Source organism: Azolla caroliniana, unplaced genomic scaffold (genome assembly GCF_043228905.1).
Source record: "Azolla caroliniana isolate FFs.n. ecotype wild unplaced genomic scaffold, voAzoCaro1.0.p SCAF_8, whole genome shotgun sequence".
NCBI lineage: Eukaryota > Viridiplantae > Streptophyta > Polypodiopsida > Salviniales > Salviniaceae > Azolla > Azolla caroliniana.
The window spans coordinates 14,283,478-14,303,995 of record NW_028230443.1 but is presented as its reverse complement, the minus strand read 5'-3'; positions in this window follow the sequence as shown (position 1 = coordinate 14,303,995).

Genomic DNA, 20,518 nt, shown 5'->3' with positions numbered 1-20,518 from the left:
AACGTAACATAGACCCTCATTTAGATATTGTACCTAGTGTTGCACCAATGAGTATAACTCCTTATTGCTTAAGTCGATCCGAAGAGGATGAGGTATCTAAGCAACTCAAGGACTATTTACGAATGGGTTATATACATTATAGTAAATCTCCATCGGGTGCACTTGTTCTCTTGGTGGAAAAGAAAGAGGGCACATGGCGTATGTGTATTAATTACCGACACTTGAATAAAGTGACAATCAAGAATTCATATCCATTGCCCCGTGCTAACGATCTAATTGACCGTCTCCAACGACCTCAGTATCACTGGATAGAGCATGATAAGGATCCAAAATCCTTCGAATAGGCCGTTGAAATAGTTATTCGCTATCAACGCACTTCGAAGAAGGACCATAACAAACCCAACGAAGCGCTCAGGACTAAGTAGTCGCAATTCGCTGGGAAACGCAAGACACTTAACGAATTTGTGGATCGCGGTTGTAAGCGACAACATCCTTTTTGTGTATTCTACAAAAAGAAGGGTCATACAAAAGAACAATGTTGAAAGCTCCAATGGAAAGAGCACGACAACAAAGCAAACATTGCAGACCATAAAGGTCCAATTCCTAATGTCCTTGAGGTCTATACACATCATTTAAGTAATTGTCAGTGTTCTTTCCCTCACTATGTATCGGGACCCAATGATTTACTACGTGCAAATAGGTATGTCAATGGATCTCCCATACAATTTTTATTTTATTCGGGAAGCTCACACAATTTTGTGAATGATCATTTGGTTCAGATATGGGGAATCCAACCCACCATAAGTGATCACACCTATAATCTGCACTTGGCTGATGGAAGAGTACAATACATCAACGGGGCGATTCATTCATTAGGAATTTTTATTGATACTTATGTAGAGTAAGTAGTCTTCCATGTAATGAATCTTTGTACCACTAATGTAATACTGGGTTATCCCTGGTTTTATAATAAAAACTCTTCTTTGTCTATTGATTGTACTCATTTTATTCAATGTGTGAATAAGCGATCCCTTTCGATTGTTTTCTCTCCACGAATATCTGAGTTGTCTTGTTCTTCTTTATTTTATTGTGTACTTGATCCGAAGTGATCCACACCCCCAACAGTATCCGAAGTTCGAACGTAGTGTTCAATGAGTCGGCTATGTATAAGACGGTCGAAAGGCCCATTGAAGTCTGAAGGGTAACTTTCTCCGAAGTGCAAACCCTTCATGAAGGCCCAACCCATAACATGAGATCGGCTTCATGGGTAGCCGAATCCTCAAGCCCCAACTCGGCACAGCCGAATGTTTCGGCTTTTGACCATCCGACCTCGATACCCGATGTGACTAGTCCAATCCCACTGCGAAGATCCGAGAGACTATTGTAACCCCCGGAGAGATACTCTCCTGGAATCTTTTTTACGGACGCTAGAGAACCGGTGTCATATGAAGAAGCATCGGCTTCAGCTGATTCGGTCACCTGGCATCTCGCCATGGAGTCGGAAATGAACTCCATTCGTGCAAATAAAACTTGGGACTTGGTCGAATTACCGAAGAATCGATGCGCTCTCCCGTGCAAATGGGTCTATCGAGTTAAAGAGACGTCTGATTCGGCCACTCTAAAGTTCAAGGCCAGACTAGTAGCTAAGGGTTTTCGACATGAATATGACGTCGATTTTGACGAAATCTTCTGACCAGTGGTAAAAATGACAACCCTTTGATTCATGCTCGGGGTAGTGCCAACCAAGAATTTGGAGCTAATTCAACTAGATGTCAAAACGGCATTACTCCATGGAAACCAAGAGGAGGAAATTTATATGGAGCAGTCGAAAGGCTTTACGGTACCCGGCCAAGAACATCTAGTCTACCGACTCAAGAAGAGTCTTTACGGCCTGAAACAAGCACCGCTCCAGTGGTATAAGAAGTTCAACGACTTCATCTAGTTGGTCGGCTTCTCAAAGAGTGATGAGGACCACTATCTCTTCAAAAAAACTGCTCAAGATGGGTCACCGATCTTCCTCATCATCTACATGGACGACATGCTACTCTCCAGTCAGCATGATGGAGAGCTCACCAAACTTGTTTGGCAACTACAGTTGCAGTTTGCCATGAAGGACCTCGGTCCAACAAGACACATTCTTGGCATGAAAATTAGTCGAAATCGAAATCGAAGACAATTGTTTTTGTCCCAATTCGATTATATCAAACGTCTCCTCGAACGCTTCAACATGCAATCAGCTAAATCTGCTTCGAACCAGCTCCCCATTAGCCTTCAGCTGTCTCAGCGAGACTATCCAAAATCCGGTTCGGAGGGAGAAATAATGAAGTCGGTTCTGTATGCACCGGCAGTCGGCTCCCTGATGTACGCAATGGTCGCGACACGGCCTGACATTGCTCACGCCGTCGGAGCCATCAACAGATTCATACACAATCCCGGCCGATCGCAGTGGAATGTAGTAACGCATGTGTTTAGATATCTCGTGGGCACAAAACACCATGGCATCCTATTCGGTCTGATCAACACTTCAGTAGAAAGTCTACAATTGGATATTGCTTCAAATTCGGCAATGGAGCGATCTCATGGAAATTGAAACTTCAGGACTACATAGCCACATCAGCAACCGAGGCCAAGTACATAGCCGCGTCCAATGCAGCAAAAGAGGCCTTATGGCTCGGTTGGCTAGCGTGCATGTTTCGACAAGCCAAACCCAGCTCGGCTCCAATTGTCTATAACGATAGCCAGGGTGTTGTCACTCTATCAAAAAATCCGGTTTAGCACAATGCCTCGAAGCACATCGACGTCCGATAGCACTTTGTTCGAGACTATCATTTTAGGAAAAACCGGGCTCGAGAAGATACTACAATCGACAATGTCCCAGATGGAATAACCAAATGTCTTTCGGAGGATCAATTTCGATCCCTTTGGCACCAAATGGGCGTAACGAAAAATTAGTCTAATTCAGTCGGACACTCAAGATGTTTTCGAACAATCGACTTCAACAGTTCGAGGTTCGACCTTGGCCAATTCGGCCTTCTGTTTTTCAGAGTTTTCCGACTCGAACAAAAAATCGATTTGTTCGAAAACTTTGTACTAATCTGTATTGTACACCTATTTCTATACTATAGATTTCAGATGTATACGCCCATTACGAGGGAGTGTTGAATATGGGTCTCTAATGGACGTATTCACATTTGTCCCTTTTGTACATACTAGGTTTAGGCTATTTATGTAAATAGTGAGAAGGGCAACTGCCCTAAGTTAGTCCGTATATAAACTGACTTTGTAACCTAGTTTTAAAGTGTGATTGAAATATAGTTCATCCTGTGCCTAATCTTCTCTCTCTCTCTCTCTCTTACGTTCTAGTTGTATCTTGTTTCTTTGTTTCTATTTCTGATGTCATCAATCCACCTTGCTTGCATCCACTTATAATCTTCACATCAGGAGAGTGTTGATTTGTTCTGCACGACACTGCGACGTTCACAACAGGAACAACCCCTATTTGTGCTTCATTCAACTAGACAACATTCGGAAAGACCAGTAGGCTCGTCGTACTCATTCATACCAGGATTGGCCTGCATAACTGGTATATAATCTGTGATTGGTATTTTTCTAGAAATCCAATCGGCTAATCAGTGCATTCGTGTCCAATTCGGCTAAGTCAATGGACTATAACCACTTCTGACAGAATATGCCAATAAGTCGAAATCGATTCAACTCGGGTTCGAATCCGACTAGAACAATATCGGGTGAGCCAATCGATTGCATCCCACCATCGTTTGTAGTCAACTCTGAACATTCTAACATGCCGACACAGATGGCATCAACCTTCGGCTCATTAGAAATGAGTCTACGGAAGTTCGATGGATCAAACTTCAACTTCTGGAAGGAGAAGATGTAAGACTACCTGATAATCAAGGGTCAGATAGACCCAATCGAGAACGAAAACCCCCAGAAGGAATCAAGCCGAATGAGTGGACGAAACTTGATAGAATTGTCTGAGCCACCATTCGAATGCACCTGTCAAAGTTAGTGTACTTCACAGTGCAGTCGTGTTCTACCGCCTTTCAACTATGGAAGACATTGTCAAACACTTATCAGAAGAAGGTAGCCACCACAAAGATCTATCTGATTCGGCACCTTTACAACCTTCGGATGAAAGAATCTGACTCGTTCTAGGCACACTTGAATGAGTACAAAAGCTTAAGCTTCCAAATTTCGGTTCAAGGGACGACAATTGAGGATGAACTAAGAACAATGTTGCTCATGAGTAGTCTCCCTCCTTTGTGGGAAAATTTCGTCACAATTGTGTGCAATGTTTCTACTATCACGGTGAAGTACTCTGAAGATACGATTGCAATACTGATTGAGGCAGCTCGGAGGAAATCGTTTGCAAAAGATTCGACAGATGAAGTTTATGTAGTATAAGGTTTGACCGACCGATCAAATAGTTGAGGAAGAAGTTCTTCCCGACTGCACTTAGAGACAAGAATGATAAGGCTTGGCGAGCTGATCAAAAGAGTGGCCGGCATGAGGAGGTCAATTACATCGGCTCTTCAGTCGAAGTATTGTCGAACGACCCGAAGATACTATCAATTGAAAGCCCAGTCGAATCAGAAACTCTACTTACAACTGAGGAATTGAGCATATGGCTCTTGGATTCAGGTGCGTCCTACCATGTGACCCCTCACAGATCCTAGTTTCGGCAATATTCGGCCTGACACTCCAACTCAGTACAAGTCGGAAATTCGTAGCACTACGCTATTATCGGAATCGGTATTGTAGAACTCAATCTCCCAGGTGGTTCTACATTAGTACTACATGATGTCCGACATGTACCTGAGCTCTCAAGACCTTTGATCTTGTTAGGAAACAGGTCCCTCCGGATGGGAAGTGAGGAGAACAATGTCGAAACCGGATGAGGAATACCCGGCTACGGAAGACCCAGTGAGAACCGGATGAGGAGTACCCGGCAAGAGCCGGATGGTGAAGACCTGGTGAGAACTGGATGAGGAGTACCCGGCTACGGAGAACCAGATGACGAGTGCCCGGTAAGCGCCGGATGGTGAAGACCCGGTGAGAAGTGCTCACAGGATGAAGGGACATATTCGTAAATATGTTTTCCTGAGAAGCCATCGGGGCTATATTTGTAAATAGACGAAAAGTAATATTAGTATAAATATGACTTAGGGCAAACTTAAATTGGAGTTATTGTCATTCTTGTTGGCGCAAGATTAGAGCGCACAACTGTGTACAGAGAGAGTGAGAGAGAGGAAGAGGTCGTTGCCTTTGATTGTAACCGCCGCCTGTGGCGAAGATAGCAAGGTCGAGGTCGTGGCCTCGGTGCTTTCTTATTGTACATTCTGACATAGTGATAGTTTGCAGTCTGTGGGCTGCCGTGGTTTTTCCCGAGTTTGGGTTTTCCACGTAAACATCCTGCGTACTCTTCTCTCTATCGTGTTGTGTTTCATTCCCTATTTTTTGTGTATGATTCTAAGCTCGGTTGTGGCCGAGCATTGCGCATAGGGAGCGTGTAGTTCATGTCAAATCTCAGTCAAACAATTGGACGAAGACAATAGGGAGAACCTCCTGCTTGCTCGAGGTCCGAAAGTACATTCTCTTTACCCGCTATATGTCACCCTCGGAGAGGGTGACTTGTTCCTGGTTGATATTCCTGTGTCAGCACTATGGCATGGACAACTCGCACACATTTATCGCATAACGCATTTATCTAGAGTTGGATACATCCCCAAACTCTACTTCTCCGATCATCAGTTCTGCAAGCATTGCCAATATGGCAAACAGATAGCCGCATCACACCCAACATCAGTATCGAGAGAATCGAGTCCACTCGATCTAGTCCACTTGATCGAGTCCACTTGGACATTTGTGGTCCTCTGCCACATCAGTCTCTCGTCGGTGCCTTGTACTTCGTCAACTTTATCAACGACTTGACTCGCAAGGTGTGGGCTTATTCGATCAAAACCAAAGATCGAGTGTTCTTGATTTTTTTTGAATGGCTGAAATGCCTTCGAACTAACAACGGGGGAGAGTTCAAGTCTGAAGAATTCGTCAAATTTTGTTGACAATGCAGCATTCGACGTGAATATATGGCACCCTATCATCCGAAGCACAATGGAAGTGCCAAACGACTAAATCGGACAATTTGTCCATGCTTCAACACTCCAGACTGTCAGATGGCTTCTGAGTAGAGGCCCTACTTACTGGAGTACACATAAATAACATGTCGCCGAGTAGGGCTCTAGGACTTCGAATACCTCAGCAATTATGGACCGGCAGTAAGCCGAATTATGACAAGCTCTGGATTTTCAGATGCGAGGCATACGCCCTCATACCGAAAGAGGACTACCGCAAACTTTCACCAAGGACCAGGAAACCCATCACACAAGGTCGGTTTCACAGGTAGACGAATCCTCAAGCACCGACTCGGCAACGATGGACTCAGCTTTGGACCATCCGACTCCAACACCCAATGCGACTAGTCCACTCATTCAATCGCAACCCCCGGAGAGGTACTCTTCTGGAGTCTTCTTCACGGACGCCAGCGAACCGATGTCATACAAAGAAGCATCGACATCCACCGATTCGACCACATGGCATATGGCGATGGAGTCAGAAATGAACTCCATTCAGGCAAACAAGATTTGGGATCTAGTCAAAGTACCGAAAAATCGACGTGCGCTTCCATGCAAGTGGGTCTACAGGTTAAAAGAGACGTCTGATTCAGCCACCCCAAAATTCAAGGCAAAAGGGTTTCGACAAGAATATGGTGTTGATTTCGATGAAATCTTTTCACCACTAGTGAAAATGACAACCCTTCGTTTTATGCTTGGCAGTTTCATTGCCAAGGATTTGGAGTTGATTCAGCTAGATGTGAAAACAGCATTCCTCCATAGTGAATAAGAGGAGGAAATTTATATCGAGCAACCGAAAGGCTTTGTGACATCCATCCAGAAACATCTAGTCTACCGACTCAGGGAGTATATACGGCCTCAAGTAGGCACCGAGACAGTGGTTCAAGAAGTTTGATGACTTGATCCAAACAGTCGGCTTCTCAAAGATCGATGAGGACCACTGCCTCTTCACCAAAACAGCTCAAGATGGGTCACCCATCACTTCATCATTTACGTGGACGACATGCTACTCTCTAGTCGGCATGCCGGAGAGCTCACCGAACTTGTTCGGCAACTACAGTGTTCCATGAAGGATCTTGGTCCGGCAATACACATTCTCAGCATGAAGATAAGTCGGAACCAGAATCCACGACAGTTGTTTCTATCTCAATCCAACAATATTGGACATGACTTAGAACACTTCAACATGCAATTGGCCAAATCTGCTTCAACCCCGCTCCCCATTAGAGACAGTCTGACATCCGGTTCAGAGGGGGAAGTTATGAAGTCGATATCGTATGCACCGGTAGTCGGCTCCTTGATGTACGCGATGGTCACGACACAACCTGACATCACTCATGCCTTCGGGGTTGTCAACAGATTTACGCACAATCCCGGTCGATCGCATTGGAACGCAGTTAAGCATGTGTTCAAATATCTAGTGGGCACAAAGACTATGGCATCCTATTCGGCTCGAAGGATACCTTAGGCGTAGTCGGTTATACCCACTCGGACTTTGCCGGCTGTGTGGGCAGTCGAAAATCGACAACCGGATACTATTTCTAATTCGGGAATGGAGAGATTTCGTGGAACTCGAAACTTCAGGAGTGCATTGCCACATCAATGACCGAGGCCGAATACATAGCCACGTCTGATGTGGTGAAAGAGGCTTTATGGCTCAGTCGGCCGGCGCACACGTTTCGACAAGTCAACTCCATTGTTGTAAAATACTTTGCATAAAATACATATAGAATACGTATTCTAAGTATTCTACGAGTATTCTAAATCTTTGTTTAAAATACTTAGAATATGTATGTTATAGATAAAATACTTTAAATACTTAGAATACATTTAGAATACTTAGAATACTTAGAATACATGTAGAATACTTGTAAGATTTGTTAAATACTTCTTAAATTTTAAAGTTTTTTTTCAATTTAAAATTTAAAATTTTTTTTAAAAAATTGAAATGATAAATACTTGTTAAATACATAGAATACGTCAAAATTTTAGAATACGTCAAATTTTTAAAAATGGCAGTTCTAAAACGTAGAATACTTCAAACTATTCTAAAACATACTCTAACGGTAGAATATGCGTTTTTTAACATCTATGGTCGACTCCAACTTGGCTCTAGTGGTCTACAGCGACAGTCAGGGTGTTGCTCTATCCAAAAATCTGGTTCATCACAACACCTCCAAGCATATCGACGTTCGATATCACTTTGTTCGGTACTGCATCATATTAGGGAAAATCGGCCTCGACAAGATACCTATAGCCAATAATGTTGCAGATGGGATGACCAAGTGTCTCTCGACGGATCGATTCTGATCCCTTTGGCACTAGATGGGCGTAATGAAGAATCAATCTGAATTGAGTCAGGATGGTTTCAAGCAATCATCATCGACAGTTCGAGGTTTGGTCTCAGCTCCTTCGACCCCAGCCAATTCAGCCTTCTGTTTTTTCGGAGTTTACCGACTCGAACAGAAATCTTATTTGCTCGATGACCTTTTACAAATCTATATTGTCCATTACGGGGGAGTTTCAAGTACTAGTCTATAATGGTCATATTCACATTGTATCTTGAACAAACTAGATTTAGGACAATTCTGTAAATATGTCAAAGGGCGATTGCTCTAGCCTAGTTACTATATATTGGGCTTTGTAACCTAGTTTGTGTTTGTTGTTGTTGTTAGAGAGTTATTGTCTCTATTGTATTGTAACTATTCTGAATAACAATTGTTACATTGTGTGCCTCTCTATCTCTCTTTCTCTCTCATTTTGTTCTCTGATCTTGCCTTCATCTTGTGCACTCGGTAATCGTCATATCAAGGTGGTGTTGATGTTTCCGTGTTGAGGGTTTCAGACTCCAACAATGGGCACCCGTGGTTTTTACCCGGTTAGGGGTTTTCCATGATATATCTTACGCACATTTATATTCTACTAGTAGTGCGGTTTGCACCTATTCATACTTCTGCTTGAGCTGGTTGTAGTGCGGAATCATGTCCTCCTTTTCTGCCTTGAATCTAGTTATGTGATTCTTACATAACTCTTGTGTTTTAAGATTTTCCTGGAAGTCATCGATCATTCTTTGTTGCCTGTCAAAATTTATTTTGAGATGTGTAAGTTGACTATTAAGCTTATCAATTTCCTCCTCCTAGGATTGAAGCATGGCCTGGATTTTTTACTAGAACTCTTCCATCTAATGATGTGCCTTCCATAGTTGGTCTCAGATACTTTGTACTTCCATGTCCACCTCTTCTATTCGTTTATTTGCACATTCAATTATATCATCCTTTTCTTGTAGTTGTTCCCACATCCGCCTGTTGAGTACCTATGGAATTGTTGGTTCGTACATTTGAAGTTGTTCCTCCGCTATCTTTAGCTTCGACTCTACTTGTTGTAGGCAGGTCGTTAATGCCCCATTGGCTTCATTGGCTGCCAACCACTCTTTGTGCATTTGTTAGGACGCCTTTGTCGTACGTTTGTAGACTTTGGTTATCTCTTTTGGTTGTTGAGTTTTTTTAGCTAGTCCTTAATGAACTTCAGCCAAAGTTGTATACATAGGAGGTATTTGAATAGATTAGCCATCCCTTTATTCCTGACATCCCGTTGCCGGCCGATTCTCTGCACCTCTCGCTCGTCCTCCGGCTCTACTTCGCCTAGTAGTGTGCGTTTGATCTTCTCCTGGTCCTTGTGTTCTTGTGCTAATTGATAAGAAGCTAACTGCAGGCACTTAGTTAACTAGTCCACAAGCTCGTATGATGTGCCAAAACGTAATATGGCCGCTATTTCATGAGTTGTTGATGGTATGTCGGGTATAGCTAATACTTCATTCGTAGATATTTTCGATGCTTTGCCCTTCTCCATAGTGCCTCTTTGAACATAGTCGATTGGTGTGATATTACTTGTTGTCCATTTTCCATGTTGCACTTCATGCTTCTTTACAAGTCATTTCTTTTTCGTTGATCGCTTTGATCATCGGTCGTTTGTTTTTGTTTAGCCATTTCTTGGACTTGTTGTTCTCTGTCAGCTTGTTGCGAAGCCAAATGACTCTTTTCTGTGGGTCGTGGTGGTGGAGGTGTCGTAGTTTCCTCCTGTGCTCTACTTGTTTCCTGTTGCGTACTAGGAACTTGTTTTTCATCAATGGGTGGTTGTTGGTGGGCCCTTGTTTCTTCAATTGTGGGTTGTTCCGTTGTTGCCTAACTTTATTGCCACTCCCCTTGTGGTCGTGTCAATATTTGCTTTTGTGCCGATTGTTGCGACAATGTCTATGATGACTGCCCCTTTTCTTTTACCGGGGTGTTACTTCCCTTAGTGACCAATGGCATTGGACACAATATACTTAGCCATTGTGAAATGATTGGTTTCATGGGTTTCCCATTCTTAACTCCATGCAACTACTCTCTAAGTGCGACTCCAATGATGTACCCGCAGTCGATTTTCTGTCCCTCATAAGTTGCGATAATGAATCTTGCCCTATGCTTGGGCATGCAGTAAGATCTTGGGCTCAAACAAGCCACTTCTAATAGAAATTTTGAAACATCATGAAAGAAAACATCTTCACCCCCTTCTGTTCTATATACTTTTGCGGAAGGAGAGTACTCACCAAAATACAATTCAAGAACCTCTGTCTTGACCGTATCCATTTCATTGTAGCCTTCATTTTTAAGATTTAAAATGAGGTGTACATATTTGTTGGTGATTCTATCAATGTTAATTTGTTTAACTACCTCCTTTGCATGTTGATGAGGTTGAGCTTCTGCTATCCGGATATAACCATCTAATCCATTAGTCCGCAGGTAGTTTTTTATATTCTTAGATACTTGGACAACATTTTGTTGCTTCTTCATCCACAGAAAATATATTGTTTTCTACGCAGGAATCCGATAGTCGAAGTTGTTTATGTGCCCCTCTGTGTTTCATTTCAGTTTTTGTAAAAACAAATAGCGTGCGGAAGCAGTCGAAAATAGAAAACAGGTTTAATGGAGAGCTTAACAGTACGCGGGAGAGATAGAGAGAGAGCACACAGAAACTTAATTCAAAAAACTACTCAGTCTTCACATACACCGTGCTCAGTGAGCACCTTTTATGCAAGCCCTGACAATAGAGCTGACACAAGTACTGACAGTACTTGACCACTCATAAATGAGCCTCGACACTCACTCCCAAAAGTATTCCTTACGAGGAATATCTCTCTAACGGCCTTTCAGTTTACGCACCGATACGAGCACACAGAAACTTAATTCAAAAAACTACTCAGTCTTTACATACACCGTGCTCAGTGAGCACCTTTTATACAAGCCCTGACAATAGAGCTGACACAAGTACTGACAGTACTTGACCACTCATAAATGAGCCTCGACACTCACTCCCAAAATTATTCCTTACGAGGAATGTCTCTCTAACGGCCTTTCGGTTTACGCACCGATACGAGCACACAAAAACTTAATTCAAAAAACTACTCAATCTATACATACATCGTTGTCCTGCCTTTCGGCGCCGGATTGTTGCGTGAGTCGGGTGGGAACCACCGGGGTTTTGGACTAGGAGGAGGAAGAATTTGAGACGATTATAATTATGAGTAGATTATTAGAAACTTGTGAATCCCACAAGTATAATGTATTTTATTGATTAATATTTATGTAAGAATATGTATTTAGATTGATAGAGAAAGATATAGAAATCTCGTGAATCCCACAAGTATAGTTTATTAATTGGTGTTTTAGGAAATATATCCAATTTCCCAAATATTTCACACCCCTATTACATTGTGCTCCCCATCCTTATATGGTGATGAGAGAGTCTTCACAATCCATGCTTTTTTTTCTAACTATAGACCCCATGCTTTTCCTATAGATAGACTATATGCTTTATCTAAAGTAATCATGCTTTTTCTATCTTGTGCATGATCTCGACACTCACTCCCAAAATTATTCCTTACGAGGAGTATCTCTCTAACGGCCTTTCGGTTTACGCACTGATACGGCCATGTTGTGCGTACCGATTTACTCATCGGTCCGGCCTACCCGATCGGTCCCAACCGATCCGGTTCTCGGCTTGCACAATCGATCCGGCCATGTTGTGCGTACCGATTTACACACCCAGTCTACACACTGGGTTACGCATCGTATCACGAACAAATGTTGAGCTTGACTCTCAACACTCTGTTGGGATTATGGTCCCTCCGGATGGGATGGTCGAATATCCGGGAATCGAGAATGAAGACCCGGCTACGGAGCCGGATGATGAAGACCCCGGCTACGGAGCCGGATGATGAAGACCCCGGTTACGGAGCCGGATGATGAAGACCCCGGCTACGGATCCGGATGACGAATGTACCCGGAGAGAGATCCGGATGCGGGGACATATTTGTGAATATGTTTGCCAAGGGCCCTTGAGGCTATATTTGTAAATAGCCCGAAAGTCATATGTGTATAAATATGACTTAGGGCAAACAACTCAATGTTGTTGCTCATCTTTCTGTTTTCCACTTAGAGGGAGCTAAGTGAGCAGCCGAGAAAGAGATAGAGAGAGAGAGAGAGAGAGAGAGACGAAGAGGTCGTTGCCTCTGTGTATTACCGCCGCCTGTGGCGAAGACAGTGAGCTCAAGGTTGTTGCTTTGTAGCTTCACCATTGTACATCTCTGTTTATAGTGATAGTTGGAGTTTGAGGACTCCCGTGGTTTTTCCCATTTAGGGTTTTCCACGTAAAACATCCTGTGTACTTTTCTCTCTACTGTCTTCGTGGATTTTGTACTTCGTTTTCTGTGAGTTGATCCTATTCCTCGGTGGTGGCCGAGCACTATGTTCAACAAAGTGGTATCAGAGCGACGGTAACACAGAAAATGGAAGGCGGCAGCAGCGGGCAGCCGGGGATGATGGTGCTGAATGCGCAGAACTACGCCGACTGGAAGATAAAGATGGAGGATCTGCTCATTGTTCGGGACCTGTATGAACCGATCGACAGGTCGGAAATACCCAAGGGGGTACTTGAGACGGAATGGAGGCTTCTGAACCGGAAAGCCGTTGCAACAATTCGGCAATACGTCGACGTGAGCGTTCTACAACACGTGGCGAACGACACCAATGCATATGAGATGTGGCGGAAGCTGTCGGGCCTCTACGAGAGGAAGAATGCGTTAAACCGGACCTCCCTGATGAGGAAGATAGTGAACCTCAAGTACCGGGACGGCGAGAGTATGGTGGAACACGTAAGCACGTTCATGGGATTCGTGAACCAGCTTGCGGCGATCAAGTTCCCGTTGGAGGATGCAATGCAAGCCATCATCCTGATGTGTACATTGCCGGAAAGCTGGGAGAACTTGGTGGTGACTCTCAGCACCTCCTGCACTGAAGATAACTTGTCCCTACAAACGGTAAAGACAAGCATTCTGAACGAAGAAGCGCGTCGGAGAGATAAAGAACCGGCCTCCGATCCGAAGATGCTGCTTGCCGAATCGGATCGGGGAAGACAACGGAACCGGAGTCCACAAAGACGGGAGAAGTCGGGGACCCGGTCGCAGTCAAGAGGAAGGCCCACATGCTTCCACTGTGGGAAGCCCGGGCACTTCCGAAAGAATTGTCGGCATTACCGGAAAGACAACGGAATCGACGGTACCGATTCGAAGAAGTCGCCGGAGGGAAACGGTGCATACCGGGGAGCCACGGACCGGAGAGGTCCGGATCGGCGAGGGCAGGACCGGAAAGGAACGACGGCACTCGCGGCAAGTGAAGAAGAGATAATGCTCATTACCGAAGAGAGGGAGCTGAACCTTGCCGGTGAGGAGATGACCTGGGTGGTCGATTCCGGAGCGTCGTTCCACCTGACCCCGGAGAAGAAATACTTCTCATCCTACACAGCCGGTGAGCACGGCTGTGTCCGGATGGGAAATGAAGGTACATGCCGGATTGCCGGCATAGGAGACGTGTGGCTGATAACATCAACCGGATGCAAGATGCTGCTGAAGGATGTTCGACACGTTCCGGAGGTTCGATTGAACCTGATTTCGGCCGGGAGGCTAGACGATGAAGGCTACACAGGTAGCATCCGGAACGGCGTAATGAAGTTCAGCAAAGGGAGCCTGATAGTGGCTCGGGCCCGGAAGATCAACACACTGTACCTAATGAATTCCCGGCTATGTCCGGAGGAGCTGAACGTGGCAGCTGACACTGCCGGTGAGCTGTGGCACAAGAGACTGTGCCACATGAGTGAGAAGGGGATGAAGAGGCTTGCAGAAGACAACCTTATTCCAGTGAAGCATGTGCACCTGGAGAAGTGCACCGATTGCCTGGCCGGTAAGCAGAACCGAAACTCCTTCCACTCAAGGCCACCGACGAGACGTTGCACACCATTGGAGTTGGTGCACACTGACGTGTGTCAAGTAGAAACAAAGTCACATGGCGGAGCCCAGTACTTCGTGACATTCATTGATGACCACAGCCGGAAGCTGTGGACGGCACCGTTGAAGACAAAGGACCAAGTGTCGTGCGTCTTCAAAGAACTCCACGCGAGAGCGGAAAGGGAATCCGGCAAGAAGCTGAAAGCGATACGAGCGGATAACAGAGGGGAATACCGGGGGCAGTTCGCGGAGTACTGTCGCTCGAAGGGAATCCGGCTCGAGTTTACTGTGCCGAAGACGCCGGAACTGAACGGACTGGCCGAGAGGATGAACCGGACCATAATGGAGAGGGTCCGGAGTATGCTGGCACATGCGAAATTACCCAAGGGGTTTTGGGCTGAGGCAATGTCGACGGCGACATACGTGATAAACATATCACCCTCAGTACCTTTGGACGGAGACACGCCGCAGAGAGTGTGGACCGGTAGGGAAGTATCCTACCGGCATCTGAAGGTGTTCGGGTGTCTCGCATATGTGCATGTGGCAAAGGACCGGAGAGGAAAGCTAGATCCAAAGACCCGGCCATGCATATTCCTCGGTTACGGCGACGAAGAGTTTGGCTACCGAGTATGGGACCCGGTTGACAAGAAAATATTCAGGAGTCGAGATATCATCTTCATGGAGGACAAGACACTCGCCGACTGGGAGTCGGAGAAGAAGATGAAGAGCTCCAAGTCGACCGGTGAGGATCAACTCTACGAGGAGCAGTCCCGACCGGAAAGGGACCGGTTAGCACTCGAGGATCCGGCCGAAGACGGTGAAGAAACAGAACCGGTCGAGGAAGATGAAACTGATACCGGAACCGGCCCCGATCCCGAAATGGATTCGGATGAAGAGGAAACGGAGGAGCCGGTTACCGAAGCTCCGGAACGGAGATATCCTCTAAGAGAGAGAAGGGCCCCCCGGAGATTTCCGGAACCAGAGCACGTGCTGCTAACCAACGAGGGGGAGCCGGAGAGTCTTGAAGAAGCAAAGCTTGACACCCATAGCCGCAGGTGGTTAAGTGCCATGCAGGAGGAGATGGATTCCCTGCATGAGAACCACACATATGAACTTGTGGAGTTGCCGAAAGGAAAGCGGGCACTTCGAAACAAGTGGGTGTTCAAGCTGAAACCGGGAGATGCCGGCAACCCCCCAAGATACAAAGCCAGGATCGTGGTGAAGGGGTTCCAGCAGAAGAAGGGCGTCGACTTCGACGAGATATTTGCTCCGGTAGTGAAGATGACCTCCATCCGGACGGTGCTGAGCATAGCGGCAAGCATGGACCTCGAGGTAGAACAGATGGACGTGAAGACGGCATTCCTTCACGGTGACCTCGAAGAAGAGATCTACATGCAGCAACCGGAAGGATTCGAGAAGAAAGGGAAGGAGCACCTGGTATGCCGGTTGAAGAAGAGCCTTTACGGACTGAAGCAGGCTCCCCGGCAATGGTACCGGAAGTTTGACTCTTTCATGACCGACGAAGGGTACCACAAAACGCAGTCCGATCACGGCGTGTTTGTGAAGAAGTTCGAAGGAGGAGACTTTCTAATACTCCTCCTGTACGTGGACGACATGTTGATCGTCGGACGGGACCAGGTCAAGATACGGATGCTGAAGAAAGCGCTTCACCGAACCTTCTCAATGAAGGACCTGGGTCCGGCGAGGCAAATACTAGGGATGCACATCATCCGAGACCGGAAGAAGAAGCAGTTGTGGCTGTCACAAGAGAAGTACGTGACAAAGGTGCTTCACCAGTTCAACATGTCGGAAGCAAGACCGGTCGGGTCAACCCTCCCGGAAAACTGCAAGTTGTCCAGCAAGCGAAGCCCCAAGACAAAGGCTGAGAAGGAGGACATGATGAAAGTACCATATGCCTCTGCCGTCGGAAGCTTGATGTACGCAATGGTGTGTACAAGACCGGACATAGGATATGCAGTCGGAGTGGTGAGCCGTTACATGAGCAATCCCGGCAAAGAGCACTGGAACGCGGTCAAGTGGATACTCCGATACCTGAAGGGCACGGCAAATGTGTGCCTCCGATTCGGCTCCTGTAAGCCCGAACTCGACGGCTTTACCGATTCGGATATGTCGGCTGATGCAGATACCAGCCGGTCCACATCAGGGTATGTGATGACGTATGCAGGTGGAGCTGTTTCGTGGCAGTCGAGGCTGCAGAAGACGGTTGCGTTGTCAACCACGGAGGCGGAGTACATGGCGGCTGTTGAAGCCGGCAAGGAAATGATATGGATGAAGGACTTCATTAGAGAGCTCGGTATCCGGCAGGAGGAGTACCGACTCTACTGCGACAATCAGAGTGTCATCCACCTTGCGAAGAACGCGGCCTATCACTCCCGGACAAAGCACATCCAGCGAAGATATCACTGGATCCGGGAAAGGATATAAGACCAGGAGTTCGTGCTGGCGAAGATCCACACGGACGAGAACGGGTCAGATATGCTGACCAAAGTGCTCACACCCGACAAGCTGGAAGCGTGCCGGAAGAAGGTCGGACTTGAAAGACATCCCATGCCGAAGTGAAGGGGGAGTTTGTTGGGATTACGGTCCCTCCGGATGGGATGGTCGAATATCCGGGAATCGAGAATGAAGACCCGGCTATGGAGCCGGATGATGAAGACCCCGGCTACGGATCCGGATGACGAATGTACCCGGAGAGAGATCCGGATGCGGGGACATATTTGTGAATATGTTTGCCAAGGGCCCTTGAGGCTATATTTGTAAATAGCCCGAAAGTCATATGTGTATAAATATGACTTAGGGCAAACAGCTCAATGTTGTTGCTCATCTTTCTGTTTTCCACTTAGAGGGAGCTAAGTGAGCAGCCGAGAAAGAGATAGAGAGAGAGAGAGAGAGAGAGAGAGACGAAGAGGTCGTTGCCTCTATGTATTACCGCCGCCTGTGGCGAAGACAGTGAGCTCAAGGTTGTTGCTTTGTAGCTTCACCATTGTACATCTCTGTTTATAGTGATAGTTGGAGTTTGAGGACTCCCGTGGTTTTTCCCATTTAGGGTTTTCCACGTAAAACATCCTGTGTACTTTTCTCTCTACTGTCTTCGTGGATTTTGTACTTCGTTTTCTGTGAGTTGATCCTATTCCTCGGTGGTGGCCGAGCACTGTGTTCAACACACTCCCCCTCAAGCTCAACTTGAGGTTCCACCTACTCCGCCGGACCTACACTCTGGTTCCTTCTGGCTTCACGCCTTGCTCGCGCTCCTCGACCTGTTCGATTCTGCGCGCCTCGACCATTCCGGTCGGCTTGTCTGCCCACACGGCCCTTCTCAGCTTCCTTGTTGTTGCGATGTTGGCACCTCTTTTGCTGCCTTCTCTTCCGCTTGGCCCTTGGTTGATTCAGCGTATCCGAATCAAACATCCGAACCGACTCGGCTTACTCCGAATTGTTTTCGCTCTCGTCCGAGTTGGCCGTCTCCAACTCGTCTTCAGTCTTCTTGTCCTTGATGACTTCGTCTCGCCCACGCTTGGTTGGCTTCGTCTCTCCGCTCTCGACTTCTTCAGCTGATCCGACATCGGATTTGTCATCTGACTCGGCGTCACGGTCTTCTGGAACTTCACTCCCCCTTCTGTGGTCATTCGGGATGTCTTCTCTCCCCCTCAAGTTCGGCACGTCGAGGTGACGCAACCCAAGTGCACCTGAGAATTGTCACAACTTGTCCAGACCAAGAGGCTTGGTGAAGATGTCTGCGGTCTGCCGATCTGTCAGAACATACTGAAGTTTGACGTCACCGGAGAGTACACACTCATGGACAAAATGGTAGTGCACCTCAATGTGCTTAGTCCGGGCGTGGAAAACGGGGTTCTTTGCGAGCTGGATACTGCTGAGGTTGTCACAGTAGATTGTCGTTGGATCGGATACCTCCACCTGCATGTCCTTAAGTAGCCGCTTCAACCAGATGGCTTCGCATTTCGCAACAGCCGCTCCTCGATACTCGGCTTCGGTGCTCGACAGCGCAGCTGTCGGCTGCTTCTTGCTACTCCACGCGATCGTGGCACTCCCAAGAGAGAACGCGAAGCCGGAAGTGGATCGGCGATCGGTGACGTTGCCGGCCCAATCGGCATCGGTGTAGCCGACCAACTACGAGGTTGTACCGAACCGATATAGTAGCCCCCTGTCCTTAGTGCCACTGACATACCGGAGTATGCGTTGCGCACACTGAAGGTGCTCCTCGGTAGGTCACGCCATGAATTGACTAATCACCCCGACCGGGTAGCTAAGATCTGGTCGAGTGATGGTCAAGTATATAAGGCTTCCGACGATCTGTCGGAACCTCGTTGGGTCGCATACCTTTCCGGAATCGAGGCGAAGCTTTACGGTTCTATCCAGAGGAGTCGACACGGACTTACAGTCGGCCATCCTGAATTTGAAGAGCATACCTAGCACGTAATGTCGTTGGTTGATCAGTATGCCTTCTGGGGTGTGGATCACTTCGATCCTGAGGAAGTAATGAAGGTCCCCCAGATCCTTCATATCGAACGATGTCGCAAGCTGGAGCTTGACGCAGTTAATTTCACCGAGGTCGGCGCCGATGATGACCAAGTCATCAACATAAAGTAAAATACTAACCGGCCCGAGTCAACCTTTCCAGGTGAACAGTGAGGAGTCCGATTTTGATGTCACAAAGCCCATCCGACGCAATTTTCGCGTTATCTTCGCGTTCCAGGCACGCGGGGCTTGCTTCAGTCCATAAAGGGACTCTTTCAATCGGTACACCGCTGAAGTGTTCGTTCTGAAGTGAAATCCGGGGGGTTGGATCATGTACACCTGTTCCTCAAGCTCACCTTGCAAGAACGCATTCTTTACATCCATCTGATGTAAGTGCCACCCCTTTGTCACAGCTACCGCGAGCAAAACACGGACGGTCGTCATCTTCGCGACCAGCGCAAACGTCTCATCACAGAACGTAAAAGCTATATTCAAAAACGATATATGCCTCTGTAATTTACAATTGTGCTCAGTAGCACTATTTATACAAGTCCTCATGGGACTGACAGAAGTACCGCGTAATTCAATGCTCACACGAGCTTCTGACACTTACTACGAGACTATAATTGCCTAGTAGTCTAAACTAATACTAGGCTTCCGGTTACCGATTGGACCCGGCTAACCAGCTCCCCAACTCACCGGCTTTGTTGCTTGTTGGCTTACCGATCCGTCTCACTTGCCGGCTCAGGCTTATTTAGCCGATCCGGCTCTAGTTGAGCTTGCCGCTTCAACAGTCCGGAGTCGGAGGCAAGTAACAGGATGCGGACTCGTCAAACACAACGTCGCGACTCACGTGCGCTTGTTTGTTGTGAGGGTTATAACACTTATAACCTTTCTGCTCATCCGAATAGCCGACCAAGATACACTTCTCAGCTTTCGCATCCAACTTCCTTCGTTTCTCCTTCGGCACATGCACATACACAATGCTCCCGAAAACTCTCAAGTGTCGCAGATTCGGCTTTCTTCTGAAATACAACTCATGCGCCAACACTTTTTCTCCGATCCGATTCTAGATGTATAGCGCGGTTCGTACCGCCTCGGCCCAATAGAACTTGGGCAAGTTCTTTTCATCGAGCATTGCCCGCGCCGCTTCTACAATTGACCGGTTCTTCCTCTCGGCCACGCCGTTTTGCTCCGGCGTGTATCTACAACTGAATTCGCGCCGAATTCCCATCTGTTGAAGATAGCCATTGAATTGACCAGAAAAGTACTCTTTTCCGCCATCCGACCGCAAGCACTTGATCTTTCTTCCTGTTTCCGTTTCCACGAACCCTTTGAGGTCCTGGAAACAGTCGAAGACTTCACTATTCTTCTCGATGAGGTAGATCCACGTATGCCGCGTATAGTCGTCGATGAAGGAGACGAAATATCGACTCCCGCCAAGACTAACATTTTGTGTCGTCCCCCATACATCGGAGTGTATCAAGTCGAGCTTGTTCCGGCTCCAGTTATGCTCGTTAGGGAAAGGAAGACAGTGTTGCTTCCCTAG